The sequence below is a fragment of the Microcebus murinus genome, chromosome 22 (assembly GCF_040939455.1).
Source record: "Microcebus murinus isolate Inina chromosome 22, M.murinus_Inina_mat1.0, whole genome shotgun sequence".
Lineage (NCBI taxonomy): Eukaryota > Metazoa > Chordata > Mammalia > Primates > Cheirogaleidae > Microcebus > Microcebus murinus.
Genome location: NC_134125.1, coordinates 10,690,633 through 10,708,156, shown reverse-complemented (window position 1 = coordinate 10,708,156; position 17,524 = coordinate 10,690,633). Strand labels below are relative to the sequence as shown.

Here is a 17,524-nt window from a genome sequence, read left to right as displayed (position 1 = left end):
CAAGGATTGTAAGTGGACATATAGGAATAACATTTATCGGGCGTCGTGCAGGTAGGGGGGGGGAGGAGGGGATGGGTATGTACAAACACAACGAGTAAGATGTGCAACATTTGGGGGATGGACACGCTTGAAGCTCTTACTCGGGGGGGGGCATGGGCAATATACGTAACTTTAACACTTGTACCCCCATAATATGCTAAAATAAAAAAACTTGAAGGTTTTTGCAGTATTCTTACATCGAGGTTTGGTTCATACATGGACTGTTATCCCTGCTAACTGAGTAACTTGGGTAAATAAGTTTTCATGCTTAAAGCTCAGTTTCTTCATCTGCAAAATGGTAGTGGTGAAAGTTTCCGCCTCAGAAGGTGGCTGGGAGGAGTCAGTGACGTGGCTCATGGGCTGTGTGACCGAGTGCCTGGCGTATGGTGGGTACTCACTCAACAGACGTCAGCTAGCTTTTCCTATTGTTACAGCGACTATCATTGCTCACATTTGGCATTTTATTTCATTCTCTCATCCGAACGGGCCATTTAGGGTAGAAATTCCCTTCTCCATTTTATAGATAAGAGAGAGACTAAGGCCCTGGAGAATTAAAATGTTGCTTGTAGACACCAGGAGAGAATATATGAATAACAATTCTAGGTGTTTTGCTCTCTGTGGGACGGGACATCCCCTTCTTACAGACCATTCGGCCTCCTGATTACTTCCTGCACGCTGCTCTGCCCCTTGCCCCGTGAAAGAGACCCCAGTATCATGGAGTTTCTATCAACATATTCTAGCTGAGTCGATTTTCAGTTTGCTTTCACAGCGTCTTTTCAGGAAGGCCCTGAATTAGAAAATGTCTTTCCCATCAGGCTTCCTAAGAACAGGCACCCTCCTGGTGACTGTCAGCTCTCCAGCTGAGCAGAGACCCGGGGACAGTGGTGCATCACAAGAGCTCGATGAAAGAGCTGGTACAGGAAGGGATCCCTTCGACACTGAGCCCAGGTCCTCTCTTGGGGAAGACGTTGTCAGTGTCCTTTGCCCACCCATAGCACGGATTTTTCTAGGTGGAAGGTCCCGTGCCGGCAGACACCTTGTGACTGTCCACCACGGGGCATCTCCAGTGCTTGGCAAAGAGTGGGCATCACATGCTGAATGGCTCAGTGGCCGCCTTTTGCATTGGGCCAGCAATGAGCAGCTCCCGGAAGCTGATTCCAGGCTCACGTGTTAGTTACATATCCCCAGCCAGAGGGTACCATCTGCAGAGGCCATCTTGCTGGTATTGACCCATCTCTCCACCTGGCTGGGTGCACTTAGGGTGTTTGGCACATGCCCAGTTGCTACTGAGGCTGGATGCTGGTGGCAAGGTAACTGGGTGACAGTTCTTGCGGTGCAGGAGAGGGAGGATGAGAAGCGGGCAGGGGAGGACTGTGTCTTCAGCAGACGCCTGCCTCAGACCTGCCAGTGCCTTCAGATTCCAGCTTCGACTTGACAAGGGCTTTCTCGTAGGCCTCTGGCCTCCACCTGGGATTAGCTTCTAAGCGATCAGAAAGCACTTAAAGATATAAAACACCGTGTAAAGACACAAATAATCCCCAGTAATTTCACAGAGAATTAACTCTTTCCTAAGGCTATTGGACCTTCCCTGCCCAGGTTGCCTGGCTGGGAACTGAGTAATCATGATGTCAGCGAATGTTAAAGACCAGGAAGGAATCCAGGAAAGGCCCTGGTCACGCAGACACTTTGGAAAGACAGGAGGGGAGACTGAGGCACAGAGAAGGGGAGGGGCTTGTTGAAACATACACCCCTGGGGCAATATTGAAGTTAAAGACAAAACAAAAATACGGTCCTGTTAAGGCTGCTACTTTCTAATTTAAAGTTTCTTGCCTCAAATAAGATTTCCAAAGCAGGGTGGGTTGTGTAATACTGTGGATCCCAGGCTCCTGTCTCTGCAACTGACCAGCTGGTGATTTTGGATAAACACTTCACTCTTTTAGACTCAGTTTCCACATCTGTAAAATGGGTTCAGATATAAATGGAGTCAGACCTACCAAATATGTTTGTGTAAAGATTAATTGAAATAATGTTCATAAAGAACTGAGTACATACTAAATGCCAATTAAATAAGCAATAAATAGCTATTGTGATTACCATCCTATCCTGTCCCTCCTCCAAACTGGCACTTCCTACTGCCTTCTTTTTCTCGAGGTCTCCTGGGTGGATCTTGACTCATCCTTCTGATTGTTTGGACCCAGAACCTCAGCTGCACCCTAAAATATACCCAGAATCTCCTCCCTCCTTGGGTGCTGTTTACACCTGGTCTCCGCTGGCTTACTTCATGGAGCAGGAATCAGTAAACTGCAGCCTGTGCACTGAATCTAGCCTGCTGCTCTTCTCTTGTACAGCTGTGAAATTAAGAATTGCTTTTACAGTTTTCAATGATTGGGGGAAAGAAGCAAAAGAATATTATATTTCTTAGAAATATAATATAGAATATTTCACAACATAGGATGATTACATGAAACCCAAATTTCAGCATCCATAAAGTTTGGTTGGAACACAGCCATGCCCATCCAATTGCATATTGACTATGTCTGATTTCAAACCATAGCACCAGAACTGGGGCAGCTGTGACAGAGACCATGTGGTCCCACAGAGTGTAAATATCGACTACTTGGCCCTTCCCAGGAAACGATTGCCAGCCCTTGTTGTAGGCTCTTTGTCTTACACTGTCCAGCCCCAACACAGCTTTCTGAGAAATCCTTTTTAATATGGAGGTCTGACCATGCACTGCTCTGCTCATAGCCACCAGTGGTCCCCAAGTCACTTGGAGTAAAATCCAACTCTGAGTGATGCACCCCCATCCCCTTCTTGGGGCTTCCAATTCCTTCTAGTCTCTTCCTTGCTTATGTTGATCTTGCTACACTGGCCTCTTTGCTGCATTTTGAACATGACAAATCTCTGCCCCAGGGCCTTTGCACGGGCTACTTCCTCACCTGCACGGCTCTTCTCCCAGAATAAGACGGCTCACTCCCTCACCTCCTTCAAATATCTACTCAAATCTCACCATCTCCATCAGACCTAACCCAACCACCCAATCTAATCCCATACCCTCCCTCCTCCCCTTGGACCTCCTGTGACCTCTGACTTCGTCCTGTTTTTCTTTCTTTTTCCTATAAAACTCATCGTATTTTTATGACCTAGCCAATTTACTAATCCATTCTGTTTTTCATCTACTGACCACCTCCTTCCATGAGGATGGGACGTCCCCAAAGGCAGATACTTTTGTTTGGATTTGTTCATTTCTGTATCCCAAAGCCCTGGGCAAGCCAGCTTCCACATGCATGACCTGTGCAGTCTCACAGAGCCGCCCCATGTTCAGAAGGACCTTGCACTTGGCTGAGTGCTCTGTCGCCATCATTTTGAACTTCTTAATAATTTTTGAGCAATGAGTCTCACGTTTCCTTCTTGCACGGAGCTGTGCTAATTGCAGAGCCAGTCCTGGCTATCAAAGCAGGCCAGGCACACGGCGGAGCCTCCGCGAATATTTGTTGAAGGAAGAGATGAATGAATAAATGATTCATATCATGATTTAGCTCCCTGACTTTCTCCCTGCCTCTCTGAGCACTGCAGCCTCCCCTCCACCCACCCCATTCCTCTCCATCCTTCTCTTTTGAAAGAGTGTATATTGATGTAAGTGGACAAGGAAAGGAGTCAGTCCTGGGATCAGGGAGCCGGGGAGAAGATTGCCTGCAGCAACCGAGGAGACACAATTACTCCAGCAACTGTCCACCCGACCGCAGCTCGGAGCCTCCACTTAATGTAATTGAGTGTGAAGGCCGGCTGGAGACACAGGCGCCCCCGCCGCCCCTCTCCATAATATAGACACTATTGGTTGCTAATTGGCGCCAGTGGGCTGGTGCTAATTGTCCTAATGCACTCGGCTTGATGGAGGACAAGGCTGTGCAGGACAGGGGGTGGGGGCGCCCAGCACCAACAGACACTGGTACACGGCTCATAAAAGTTGGAACAGGCTTTAATTTTGCATCAAATATTTAAGTGGGTTTGGGGTGGGTATTGAAGGGGGGGAGGTGAATCAGGGAGCTTTGCTTGTGGTAACCCACAAGGGGCCTGGAGAATAGGCCCCCTGCCATCCTTATCAGTGGGTTATCCAGACAGCTCTGTCCCCAGCATCGTCTAATTAATTGTGTGAATTTCTAATGACCCTTTTACCCCCCTTAGCGGCCCCCCTTCCTCCCTCATTCGGGCTGTTCCACCTTGTTCTGCCGTTTGGGAACACTGTCCTTCAGTGGTGTGACTTGAGGCCATCCACAGAGGGGGCAGCATTGAACAGCGGGAAGTGTAGGGAAGCTGGGGGCGGCCCCGAACTCATGGTGTGGATTAGTAAACTCACACCTCGGGGCCTCAGTTTCCCTAACAAATGACTATCAGGCTAGCGAGTGTTAAATACTGCACTTCTTCTACTTGTGGCACCTAAGACCTTTTTAGGGTCTGTGTATGTGTGTGTGTGTGTGTGTGTAAATTTGCATTTAAGTTGGTTTTAGTGTGTATTAGGGGAAATGTGTATTATCCTACACATGTAATAATACATTTACACATTTAATGATTTAATCCTATACATTTAATAATGACATAAAGAATGTGGCATGCTGGCAAATTTTTAACAACTAGCTCTCCGGGAGCAGGGTGTGTGTGGGGGGGCAGACCCTGAACTGTAGCGTTTGCCAATTCCCATGGTGTAAATACTCCTATCATGGTTGCCTTCAAGCTGCCAATGTGATGTCACCAGAGTTGGGAAGGGATGTGCAGTAGCAAACTGTTACATAGTATTTCCACCACATGGATATAATAGAAATAAACACCAGAGCAGAGATAACGGCAGAAATGTAGTAAAACAATTAGGAAGCAACGAGTTTTAAATGCTTCTCACCTTTTTTTTTTTTTACATAATTGTAAGTTTATATAATTTAATTGTTGACAGTGGCTCTCCTGGGCTGTACGGGCAAGTCTCAACACACCATTGTGTGTGTGTGCATGTGCGTGGGTCACACATTACCCATGAACTCCATGATTTGTCAGAGAGTAGTGCCTGGAATAAAACCAGGTTAAAAAAGGATTCAACTTTAAATCAATTTAAAGGAAAATACTGAATAAATAATGGCCTAGGTGATTTGCACGTACAGTAAAAATCATAAAGTTGGTACTCAAAGGGCTTTCCAGTTGGCCCTTGAACAAAACAGGGTCAAACTGCTTGAGTCCACTTATACAGGAATTGTTTTCAATAAATATATTGGAAAAAATTTTTGCAGATTTTCCAAATTTGAAAAAACTTGTAGATGAGTCACATAGAAGAAAAAGTTAGATGTTTTATGAATGCACAAAATATATGATGATACTGGTGTACTTTGTCATTTATTACCATAAAATATACACAAATCTACACAAGGTTAAAATTTATCAAAACTTATGAATACAAACACAGATCACACGTGGTACCATTTGGAGTCAAGAGAAATGTAAACAAATGTAAGGATGTAGTATTGAGTCATAACTGTCTAAAATTAACTGTAGTCCGCATTGCATTACCGTAATAATTTCATAGCTACTCTCCTCGCTATTGTAGTGAGCTCAAGTGTCATGACATCCACCTAAAATGTCATGTGATGTTGATCCTTTCCAAGTGAGGAGTTCATCTCTCTAGTAAATTGCGGATCCCAATAAAAAGCGATCTCTCACGGTTCTCATGTATTTCTTCATTGAGTTTAGTGCAATACCATAAACCGTGAATGACACCATGGGACCCATACCAAGTGCCACTAGTGATGCTGGAAGCGCTCCCATGACGCAGAGAAAGGTCGTGACACTTCAAGAAAGAGTTGAATTGCTTGATACGTGGTGTAGGTTAAGGTCTGCAGCTGTGGTTACTGCCGTTTCAGATGGACGATTCACGTTGTATGCACACGGTGCAAACTTACAGCATCAATAAATACAGCACAATACTGCAAATGTATTTTCTCTTTATGATTTTCTTCCTAACGTTTTCTTGTCTCCAGCTTACTTGATGGTAAGAATGCAGCATATGATACCTTTAACATACAAAATATGTGTTAACTGGCTGTTTATGTTCTTGGTAAGGCTTTCACGAGACAGTAGGCTGTTAGTATTAATAGTTACGTTTTGGGGGGAGTCAAAGATACTTGAGGGGGATAGGGTTGGCACCCCTAAGTTTCATGTTGTTCGAAGTTCAACTGTTATTTGAAAAGTGGCTTCTAGGTTCTTTCTGGCTGTCTGCAACACATTTTTGCCAGCGATTGAGGAAGGGTGGGAGTGGCCAGGGCAGCCAGGGTTCACTGCCCTCTACCTTGTTTGCTAGAAGGCGTGAAATGGCCATTTCACACTCTATCCTTTTACTGATGATGATTTCATCCTTTCTTTCCCTCTTCCTGAACTCAAGGCTTCTACTCTGGGTTGGAATCTCTACCTTTCTTCTTCTCATGTGTCTATCCCCTCCCTGGGCTCTCCCCATCCTTTCTCTGGGCTTGTTTGCATTGCCAGTGACACTCTGTGGTCCAAGTCTACCCCGTCTTATCTACTATGTGCAATTGTGGGGGGGGGGGGAAGCCGGGAGAGAAAGGTCCCCTGGGGGTCATGAGGAAGCCCTAACTTGCATGAGGATCAGCTTACACAAGGTGCAGGGAAATCATGGGTGTCTTACATCTGAGACTCCATTTTTCTCCCTACAGACAAGTCATCTCCATGTGCTATGCCTTCGATTTGTTTTATGAAGCTGCCGTTGTTGCTTTTCAGTTACAGATATGGATTGGGACATTGCAAATTCAAATGCCCACAGGGGGCAGACAGGGAGCATACGTGCAGGGCAGCAGGCCAGCTGGGGGCCAGGGCAAACTTATATGGCTCTTTACTACAGCCATAAAAAGGATTTACTGAGTTAATTTCTACCATGAGAAAGAGTGTAGTGCCTCACCCTGGTGGATACCTCCTGCCTTCATTCATAAATGCAGGTGTATTCTTGTGATACCATTTTTTGCTGTAATAGTACTAATACAGAAATGACATAAAACACAGCCCATAGCCTCTCCAGGACACTTGATGCAAATGTGGGCTTGGCAAATGGCATTGTTAATTATCAGCCAGGATTTGACTTGCACAGCCTGGGACAGAGGTGCTTGGACTAACAGGGGACAGGAAGCTCTGGGCCAACAAACACTGTGCAGAAGAGAAAGTGACCTAGAGAACAACAACAACAAAGGTATGAAAGAAAAATAGGGAAGATCTTGCATCCCTTACAAACAAAAGAATCTATTAACAAGTTAAGCCTGGAGGAAACAGCATTCTGATGTGGTTTTAGGACTTGTCTATATAGTTAGTAAGATTGGATTTGCTTATTATTATTACTATTATAATATTAATATAAAGCATAGAAATGTTGAGTTATTTATAGCAAGCACAGCATTATTTAGCACTGCCTTCCCTATTCCTTGGAGGAACCTATGGGAAAGACCATCTTATACCCACTTTACAGGTGAGGAAACTGAGCCTCCAGAAGGTAAAAGGGCTTCCCAAGTGTGACAGTCAGTTTCCAAGTGTTGGATGCAGTGGGATGATGAGATTTTCTTTTTTCCTCATTGCGTTCTCTTATTTTCCTTTTTTTTTTTTCTTTTTGAGGCAGGGTCTCACTCTGTCACACCAGGTAGAGTGCAGTGGCGTTGTCATAGCTCACTGCAACCTCCAACTCCTGGGCTCAGGTGATCCTCCTGCCTCAGCCTCCCAAGCAGCTGGGACTATAGTATGTGCCACCACACCCAGCTAATTTTGCTATTTTTAGTAGAGACGGGGGTCTCACTCTTGCTCAGGCTGGTCTCAAACTCCTGAGCTCAAGTGATCCTCCCACCTCGGCCTCCCAGAGTGCTAGGATTACAAATGTGAGCCACTGTGCCCGGCTACTTATTTTCCTTTTCTTTCCTCACCTTGCTTCTACATGAAAGAGAGTATTTGTGAACACAGGAGAGGGAGAAATTCCATCAGCAAGATCACACATCCCAGTTACTCATGGAGAGGTGGGTGCAGGATCAGTTACACTATTTACAGAGCTCAATGCAAAATGAAAATCCAGGGTCCCTGTTCTAAAAGCAGAGAGGAAGTGCCATTCAAGGTACAAAATATGAAGGTGTTTTCTTTCTTCCATGGTCTTTCTGTCGACTTGTCATAGTGTTCTGAGTAAATTCATTTAACCACAGAAAAAGGAAAACGTTAAATTATTAGAAAGAATTTTACAGTTCATTGTGCAATGTCAATTTTAAACGCAGATACCAGAGCATTTAACTCTTATGCAGAATCACCAAAATTGCACAATTTGTACTTTGTTGCTACTTCTCAGAGGGCCCCTTGAGGTGGCCAGAAGAGACAAATACATGCTAGACTCTGGAAGGTCCGAAGAGGAAGAGAGGGCACCCCCAGGCACAGAGCCAGCCCAGGGGTGCGCTTCTCCGGCACAGATACAGGCATGGGGCGAGTGCGGCCCCTCACAGGCACCCAGGGACCCTGCCCTGCCACGCAGGGGGTGTGGGAGCCCATTTAGGTCTGACGGCTACCTGGTTTCTGCTCCTGTCATCCCCCTTCCCATGGGCCCACTGTTCCAACCCGTGAGGATGAGCAACCCCCCAATCTTCTGTACCCTGCAACTTCTATACCAAAATGCACTAGATATGTGGATCATTGGCAATGGATGAGAGGCTTGTCCCAGCTGAGTTGCAACCTCTGACCAGCCTCCTGCTAGACACACCGTGGTACTGCCAGCACAGGGTGGGGGATGGAGGTCACCGTGATCTGTTCAGACATGCATCAGGGTGCACGCTCCAACCCTGGCTCCCTCCATGGTCAGGCCCACCTGTGGGTGGAGAACAGCCATGGCTGTTGGGTGGGGCGGGGAGGAGAATGTTTTGAGCCAAGGATCCAAGCCCCATGCATGCTCCCTGTCCTGTCAGACCTCACTCATGCAAACCATTCAATGCAACGTAGACTACTGGACCTCGTGAACCTCCAGCACGAGCCTTTTCAGTGCAGGGCCTTGAGAAGCTGGCCCTGTGTCTGTGTGTGGCGGGGGGTGGACAACAGCAAGAGGAAGTTGTGTTTATACCATTGTCTGCGTCCTCAATCTTAATATGCATAACCTTGTAAGATTTTTTCCTTAGGGGATCTTTACTTTCACCATGGCCGAGAAATAAGGATATAACGAAAGGGTTGCTTTATAAAGTATATGACATATTAATATTAACATTAATATTCATAATACTGCCAATAATCATGAGTATCATTTTACTGAGCACTTACTGTCTGCCCCAGACATTGTTCCAGGGATTTACACACCACTGTGAATGTTATTATGAGCCCATTTTCGGATGTGTACACTGAGCCACAGGAAGGCAGAGTCACTTGCCTCCCAATTCAGGCAGCCGGTGAGCAGTGGAGCTGCCATCCTGACCCCGAGAAGGCTGGGTCTGGAGCGCACACGAACCCACTGGACCTCCCTGAGCATTTGTTGAATGACTGAATGATGGGCTTCATCAGAGCTGGGATCAGAAATAGCATGGGAAGTGGAGAAATGCACAGTTCACTGTTGGCGCCAGCCGCGTTATTAATGGAGCGCCAAGGCTGGGCGGAGATCTCCGTCCTGGGATTCCAGGCGATGGTGGGACCATGGCGGGGCAGCGGGGGGCGGGGTGATGGGCTGAACATCCTGATTCCCATTGTTCGGGAAGAGAATGTGCGACGGAAAAGAACAGCATCACCGGTTCCTAAACAGCACGAGGGCCACAAATAGCAGAGGGAAGAGGGAGGAAGCCAGGGCAGCTTTCCTTGGGCGCTGGACGTTAATGCTGACGCCGAAGCCTCGGAGGCAGATGAGTGGGGGACACAGATGCCGCCTCACCCAGGCAGCTGGGCCTGTGCCACCGGGATGCCTGGGATGGCAGATGACAGCAGCTGGTGCAACCTAACGATGCCACCCACTCCCCTTCCCCCTGCCTCAGCAAATGCTCAGGTTATTTCATTCTGAACACACTTTCCTGCCCAAGTATTTCCCACACTGCTCCCTCCAGAGCAAACTATTAATATCTTGCAGTGATGAGGGTGACCAGTGCAACCTAACCACTGCTGGGCATCCACCCTGTGTCTAGCCGTGGGCTTGGCAAGGGTGAACTCACTGAGAGCCTTTGAAATAATGAAATTGAAGTAGAATCTACTACCCCCATTTTACAGATAAGAAAAACGAAGCGTTAGAGACCCTGCAGCTAATATAAAGCAAAGGCTAGACTTGAACCTGGCTCTTGTCCTGACTTCAAGCTCATAACCATAATGGTGATACCATGCCCCTTCCCAGAGCAGAGCGAGGAGCTGATTAAGAGCTTGTCCTTTGATGCCATGTTGACTGAGGTCAACTCGCAGCTAGGGTGACCAGCTGTCCTGGTTTGCCTGGGACTGAGGGCTTTCAGCTTTCAGTACTAAAACTGGGACAGTTCCGAGCCAGTTGGACAGCTGGTCACCTACCACTACCTAGCTGACTTGGGCGAGCTAATTAATTAACGTCTTTGTGCCTCAGTTTCCTCGTCTGTAAAATGGGGGGATACTAGTGGTTCAAATGTGTATATAAAGCATTTTAGGGCAGTGCCTGACTTATAGTAAGTCTCTGAGTTAAGTGGTTTCACTGGTTGCATAAATAATTGCAGTTACCAGTTCAAAAGCATAGAGGCAGCTTGAATGCTGCTGTTAAAGGCTCAGTCTTTGCAGAGGAGATCTGGTACATTCCCTGTCTGTGTGGCCTTGATCGCTGTTGCCCAGTGGCATGGCTGTGCCATCGAATGGGGCGAATGGTCCTGGTGAGAAGGTGCAGGTAGAGCCGTGGCCACAGTGCCTGGCACTGTGAACCCTTACAATAGCGATCACTTTGATTGTCACCATCTTCTTACTGTGAAAGCGCTCCTCTCTCTCCCTCCCCTTCCATCTCTTGCTTCACCTGATCATCTTTCCAGGCCTCAATGCAGAGTCACTAAGGGAAGCTGAAGGGACAGGCCACGTCCTGAGTTGCATTTGTGTCTCCCAAGGAGAAAGGATTTCAAGAATCCCATCTCAACCACTTCTGTTGGGCATGGCCCCCTGCGTATCTGCCAGGGGCAGTGTTGTGTCTAGCTTGGTTTGCACCGGTCCTCGGGAGTTGAGATCCAGGCACTTGGTGGCAGAGGGGCCCGGCTGGCTTTCTCCTGGCAATTTGAGAAAGGGATTAGGATGCTAACTTTCTGGAGTGGCAGGACCCACAGGCAAAGATTAAGTTAATTCCCCATTTCTGGCCAAATGGATGTGAATCTTGTCTGTGACTAGAATTTGAATCTCTTTGAGGTGGTGTGTCGTACAGGGTGTGGTCAAGTTTTTCATGCACGCGTTCATTCGTTCACCTTACTCATTATTACCCCTGTGTGCCCAGCCCTTTGTAGACTCTGGAAAGGAGGCAGATGGAGCCAGTTAGTCCTCACCACGACGTGTGTGTCTGTGTTCCCCATAAGAAATGACACTTTTTTAAACAACCCAAATGCCCCAGCCTTTAAAGATGTGGGAATGAAGCAATCAACTGTCTCATGGTAATATTTGATGTACTAATTTAGTTATATATGTGGGATATTCACGAAGCATCGTGTGTTGGAGCCCAAATGGGACACAACCTAAGTGAACTTGTAGGTGTTTCAATCACTTGTATTTCTAGTTTTATAACAGTCCTTGAAAGGCTATACTGCCTAAACCTTCTGTGTCTACCTCTGGGAAGGCCCTGGCAGCCTTATCTGATTTTTAAATAGTCCATTTTCAAGCTTCTTCTCCCAGAGGATGACAAATCACAGCTGTGAAGACTCCAGACCTGTCAGTAGTTTGTACAATGCCAGGCATGTTTTCCTCTATGATTTTTCTCCTCGCAATCTCTCCACTAGGAATGACTGTCCTCTTTTCTCTGTCCTAGAAGATTTCCATTCACCTCAAAGAGGTTCCTTTGAGGACCTCACTCAGTTTGAGTCAACCCATCCATTCCAAGCCCTGGCCAGGGGTGGAGAATGTGATGGTGCACATAGCAGACATGGTCACGACCATCTTAGTAAGTAGGCTGAATTGCCACCATCCCTTTCGGAGGTTCAGAGAGGTAAAGCCACTTCATACAAACACACAGCCAGAAAGAGGCAGAGCCAAGATGGAACCCAACAGGAATGCCTAGCTGTTTACACTTTTTTTTCCTATGGAGTGCCCAGCTCAGGGTTATTCCAAGTACTCCATAAATATTTGTTGAGAACTTAACACTCCTGTTTAGAAGAAGGAATTTGAGAAGACAGAAAATAAAAAAATAAAAAAATATTTGTTGTCTATCAACTGGAGCCCTGTGGGCTGCTTGCATCTCTCACTCTATCCTCCCAACAAACCAAGGGAGGTATTGTTGTCCCTACTGAATAAATAGAGAAAATGAAGTTCAGAGAGGTGAAGCAATTGCCCAACGCCACACAGTATGAAAGTGGCAGAGCTGGGATGGGAGGCAGGTCCTGTGTGCTTGGCCACTTGCCCCATCTGACTCTCCTCATTTCTACAGGATGAACTGAAGCCTGGGAAACACTAGACTCTTGCTCATCTCAGCAGTGGGAGGAGCCAGAGAGAATAGAGTCCCTTTGTACTATGTCAAAGGCAAATAACATGGAGTTCCCAAATTCAGGCCAATAAAGGCAAATTTGTTATGGCCACTTCAGAGGAGGCGCAGCAGCTTGTCTGGGTGGGGGCATGCAGTGGGCGAGAACCCCTAGATTGGCTAAGAAGAAGCATAATTACTGTTCTCAGTGGATTCACACTGTTTTGAAAGGCCATCAGGTACTGAGAGGAAACAAGCAAAGGAGCATTACAAATTCATTACAGAAACTAAGTGCTTCCATTTGTGCATGCGGCTGAGGGCTTGGGGGCCAGGGGAAATGCATAATTCCTTTGTACAGAACTCTGCCCTCTGGAAGCCGGGTCCTGGTCAGGCCACACCCCGGGAGAGCAGACAGGCAAATTACTCAAGACTGAGGACCGTGTTTGGGGAGGTGGTCGTGGCCCGCCTGCCTGCCCTGGAAAGAAGTGTCTTACCTAGAGTCCCTGGCGCCCTGGGCAGCCATGTTTTTCTGCCATATAATCGCTTCTCCTTAACAGGGCAGGGCCCCAGGCACTTCAGTGCATAGAGCGACCAGCAACTATGACGGGCAGTTGGCTAGCTTGATCTGAGTAGATGACTAGCCCAATCCAATTCCTGTTTGGGTGAATTGGATTTGGGCAAACGAGACCCTACGCCATAGGAACTGAGAGAACTGAAATGAAAGGCCAGAAAGAAAGATGACAGAGCAAAGTGGCCATTTTAGGCAACTGATTACTGGTGTTATGAAGAAATTGACCTCCTCAGAGGAGAAAAAATGGCCAAAAGACTCAGAGAGAAGCAGAGATGCATGATTGAGAGGTTAGGGAGAGAGCAAAAGAAGAAAAGTAGCTGATGGGGTCCTGGTACCACTTTCTTTAAAAAATTCACTTTCTCTAAAGGTCACCGGAGTGAATCTCCATTTCAACCAATAGAAGATTAAGAAAATGGTGGCCATCTTTTTTTTTAGCATAGAAATTTCAACCTCCATCCCCTAGAGGTCAGGCAAATGCCCAAAAGAGGCTGGGTGTAGACAAATAGGGAGCAATGAAAGGTGGAATAATGGGGGCCATGTGCCCTGGATAAAGGGAAAGGCCTTCCTGAGCCGTGTCAACATTTGCCGTGTGTGTGAGAATATGGGTCCAGATGCTGGAAACCTGAATTTCATGTGAACCTCCCCTACTACTTAAATGTTGATGATTAATTTAACAAAATGATATGGTGAAGGCCAAATGAGCATGTTTGCTGCACCCTGTGGCTCACTCTTTGCAATCTTTGGTATAGATTCTAGAATCTTCTGTACAACTGAGTGGTGTTCAGCATAAGATGGATTCATCTGTGAGCTACTCATGGGCATTCAGTCACTGAAGGAGCAAAAGTCACTGTTTATAAAACATTTTCCCGCTGTACAGACTCTGAAACTAGTGCTATTGTGATTTTTTCCACTGAATTGAATTTAATTCAGAACTTTGTGGTAGAAATGTTACGAGTGGTAAACAAGATTCTTATGGAGTTAAAAATAAATAAATAAATAAAACCAAGTGTGTTGCAACTACTCAGAGACTTAGAGCCCAGTTTTAGGATCTTATATCTGATGTATTGGTCTGTAAAGAAGCCTGTTGTGAATGGTCCTTTTAAAAATTAACCTATTTTGCTTCTTAAACATCATTTTTTTCCTAACAATTTATAAGCTTTCCAGCATGTATCTGAAAGCATCAAAATTAATTTCTTTCCAAATGCTTCACTTTTTACTGATTTTTTTCCTCATAACTTCCCCTTTTCCGGATCTGATTTAATTATGTTTTACTTTATTTCCTTGATTCTGCTGTCTTTCCCCTTGGAGATTAAAAATTTCATATTGTAGTTTATTTGGTTACCACCATGCCTGGGTGATGAAGCATGGCCATCAGTCATATATGTGGAGGCAGTCTGCAGTTATTTTTAGAAAAATTTAGTAATTAGGATATATGTTCATCTGGTATCCTCTTCCTGAGAGCAGTTCTAGGCTGAGTTTAGAAGCCAGTTCTGAAACCTGGAATTTGCTAAGTCCATGAAACTTAAGCCTGCATGTCTGATTTTTCCTCAGCTTAAAACAAGGATAATAATTCCTCTCATGGTTACTGTGAAAGTGAAAAAAGAGAATGAATGAGAAGAAGAGCTTTAAGGGCTCATTGGAAACAATTAGATGTGGGGTCAGTATTATAACTGTCAATTAAAAGCATGACTTGTAGAAAATCAAGACATAGTCGTTGTCTACATGCTATTGAGTCCCATGCTTGGCACAAGGAGAAAATTTAGGTCAGCACAACCAGTTCTTTTGTGGATACACGGGATCCAAGGTAAACCATGACATCCATGGTTCCTGCCCTCAGAGCACTTATTGCCTGGTTTTATCAGTCCTCTAAAGAGAAAAGTCAGGAAAAGCTTCCTGGAAGAGGTGTCATCTAACATGAGATCTGACAGTGAGTTGGAGTTGAGTGAAATGGGTTGGCATTGGAGGAGTGGGAAGAGGAATCCAGGAGGTAAGAACAGCATGTGCAATAGCTCAGAGACAAGAGTCTATGGAATTTTATGAGCCATCCATTGCTGCATAACAAAATGCCCTCCCAAATGTAATGGCTCAAAACAACACACATTGATTATATCAGTATTTATGGGTTAGGAATGTGGTGTGGCTTTATCTGAGGTCCTCACTGACTGTTAGCTGGAGGCATCAACTTCTTGCTACTTGGGCCTCTTCACAGAACTACTAGCAACATGGCACCTTGCTTTCTCCACAGTTGAGAGGGAGGGTGGTAGGGAAGGAGGGGGGGGGAGAGAGAGGGTATCAGGGATTCCAAAGTCTTTTTGTAACTAATTTTGTAAGTGACATTCCATCAGTTTTACCATATTCAGTTCATTAGAAGTGAGTCACTAGGTCCAGTCCATACTTGAGAGGAAGAGATTAATATGCATACTGGAGGCAGCAGGATCATTGGTGCCAATTTAGAGGCCCCCTACCAGAGGCATGTCCAAGGATTGAGATTTCAGTTTACATGGAGTACGGTATGAAAGGAAGGGTAATGTGAGATAAGACTGGAGCACTGAATGGCCACCTGGTTGTGTAGGCTCATAGGGCATTTTAAGGATTTGAAATTTGATCCAAGATTAATAGAGAAACTTTGAAAATATTTAAGGAAAGCTCAGGCATGATCACTCTGGTTACAGCTTGAGAAATAGACTGAAGGGAGGCAATGGTTGTTGCTATTGGTAGAAGGCTACTACAGTTGTCTGAGTAAGCAAGATGGCAGCCTGAAGTGGGGTAGTGGCAGAGAGGATGAAAAGAAATGGAAGAATTCCAGAGATATCCAGGAAGCCAAATAAGCACGACTTAATGAATATATGTGAGAAGGGTAAATGAGGGAGAAAAGGAGATCAAGGAGGATTCCATAGTTCTGACATGGGTGGTTGGATGCATGAGGGTGCCATTCTCTGAGGTAGGGACCAGTAGAGAAAGGTGCGTCTGAGCAAGAAGATGATGGGTTGATTGTGGACATGCTACATTGAAGGGCCTGTCTGGCACATCCATGTGGAAATGACCAGTGGGCAGCTGGCTCCTTGGTCTTCAAAGCAACAGGAAGATCTGGGTTGGATAAAGATTTGAGAGCAATGAACATCTGTTACCTAATTGAAGCCATGGGACTAAATGAGGTCTTCCAAGGAAAAGGCTGGCTTGCCTCAAAGAGGACAAGCCCAAGGTGCCTAGAATAGACACATGAGCCCCTGGGATGGGAACATGGGGGAACATGGGGGACACAGTGCCAAGATGCTGTATGGAGCTGCTGCCATGCTACCTATTGGAAGAGAAGGATTAAACTCCATGGCTCTAGGGCCTTTCTTGCCTTTGTAGTTTGCTGCGGTGCTTTGTTTTCTGAATTATACCATTACAGATTATTCGCAGATGGTGAGTAGAACAAGAATTCCATTTCTTTTGGTCCTTCTTTCATTTCTGTCCTCTGAACCTGCTGATAGAAGTCAGGGGATTGGGAAGGGGTGGGGTGGGTTGGGAGGACCAGTTCCTTTGCCATTGCAGGCTTGTAGTTCACTCTGAGTTCAACACACAACTTTCTAGGGTTGTTGAGTGTCCTTCACCTTGAGTCTTGAAAGGGTTTGAGGAGCTGGTGGATAGCTCCTCATTGTTTCCCTCTACTTAAACTTCAGAGACAACAAAGTGATGAAAAGCATGAATTCTGGAGTCACACTGTATGGGTTCAAATCCCAACTTTGCCATTTATCAGTTACATGACCTTGGAAAAATTACTTACCATCTTTGTGCCCCAGTTTCCTCATCTATAAAAAGAGTTAATCATAGAGTCTGTCTATAGGGTTGTTGTAAGTGAAGGAAAGACTTAGAATAGTGAATGGCACATAAAAAGTGCTATGGCAGAGTTTGTTAAGTAAACATAGACCCAGTGCAGTGATGGATACCTTTTGAAGTGACTGCCCTGACCATAAACCTTAATTTCTGAAAACGTACCTCTCATCCACAGGGCCGGGCCTAAGCAGCCATGTTAGTGTCATGTGACCCTCCCTGGCTGCAGCTGATTGGATCAGGAATCAGTGCTAGAACCAATCGGATTCTTTCTTACAGGAGAAAGCTACAGTCTCTCTTGGCGGGACTGAGTGGGATGCTCATTGGGGTTATTACACGGGGAGATGAAGAAAGCCTGTTGGTGGCGGAGAGAGAAAAGAGAGCAGAGACAGAATGGTCACAGAGAGAGAAGCTTGGAGAAAGGCTGTCTGGGCTCCTGATGCCTTCCTAGTTTCTCCCTAGCT

At 45.9% G+C, this 17,524-nt stretch overlaps 1 long non-coding RNA gene across 1 annotated transcript; it reads right to left on the bottom strand.

Moving 5' to 3' along the window:
• Nucleotides 1-5,390: 5,390 nt before the first annotated feature.
• LOC142863521 (uncharacterized) lies at nt 5,391-17,280 on the bottom strand. Its single transcript, XR_012914300.1, has 2 exons — nt 17,226-17,280; nt 5,391-6,089 (listed from the first exon to the last, which is right to left on the bottom strand). It is a non-coding gene; the product is annotated as an uncharacterized LOC142863521 (long non-coding RNA).
• Nucleotides 17,281-17,524: the final 244 nt, after the last annotated feature.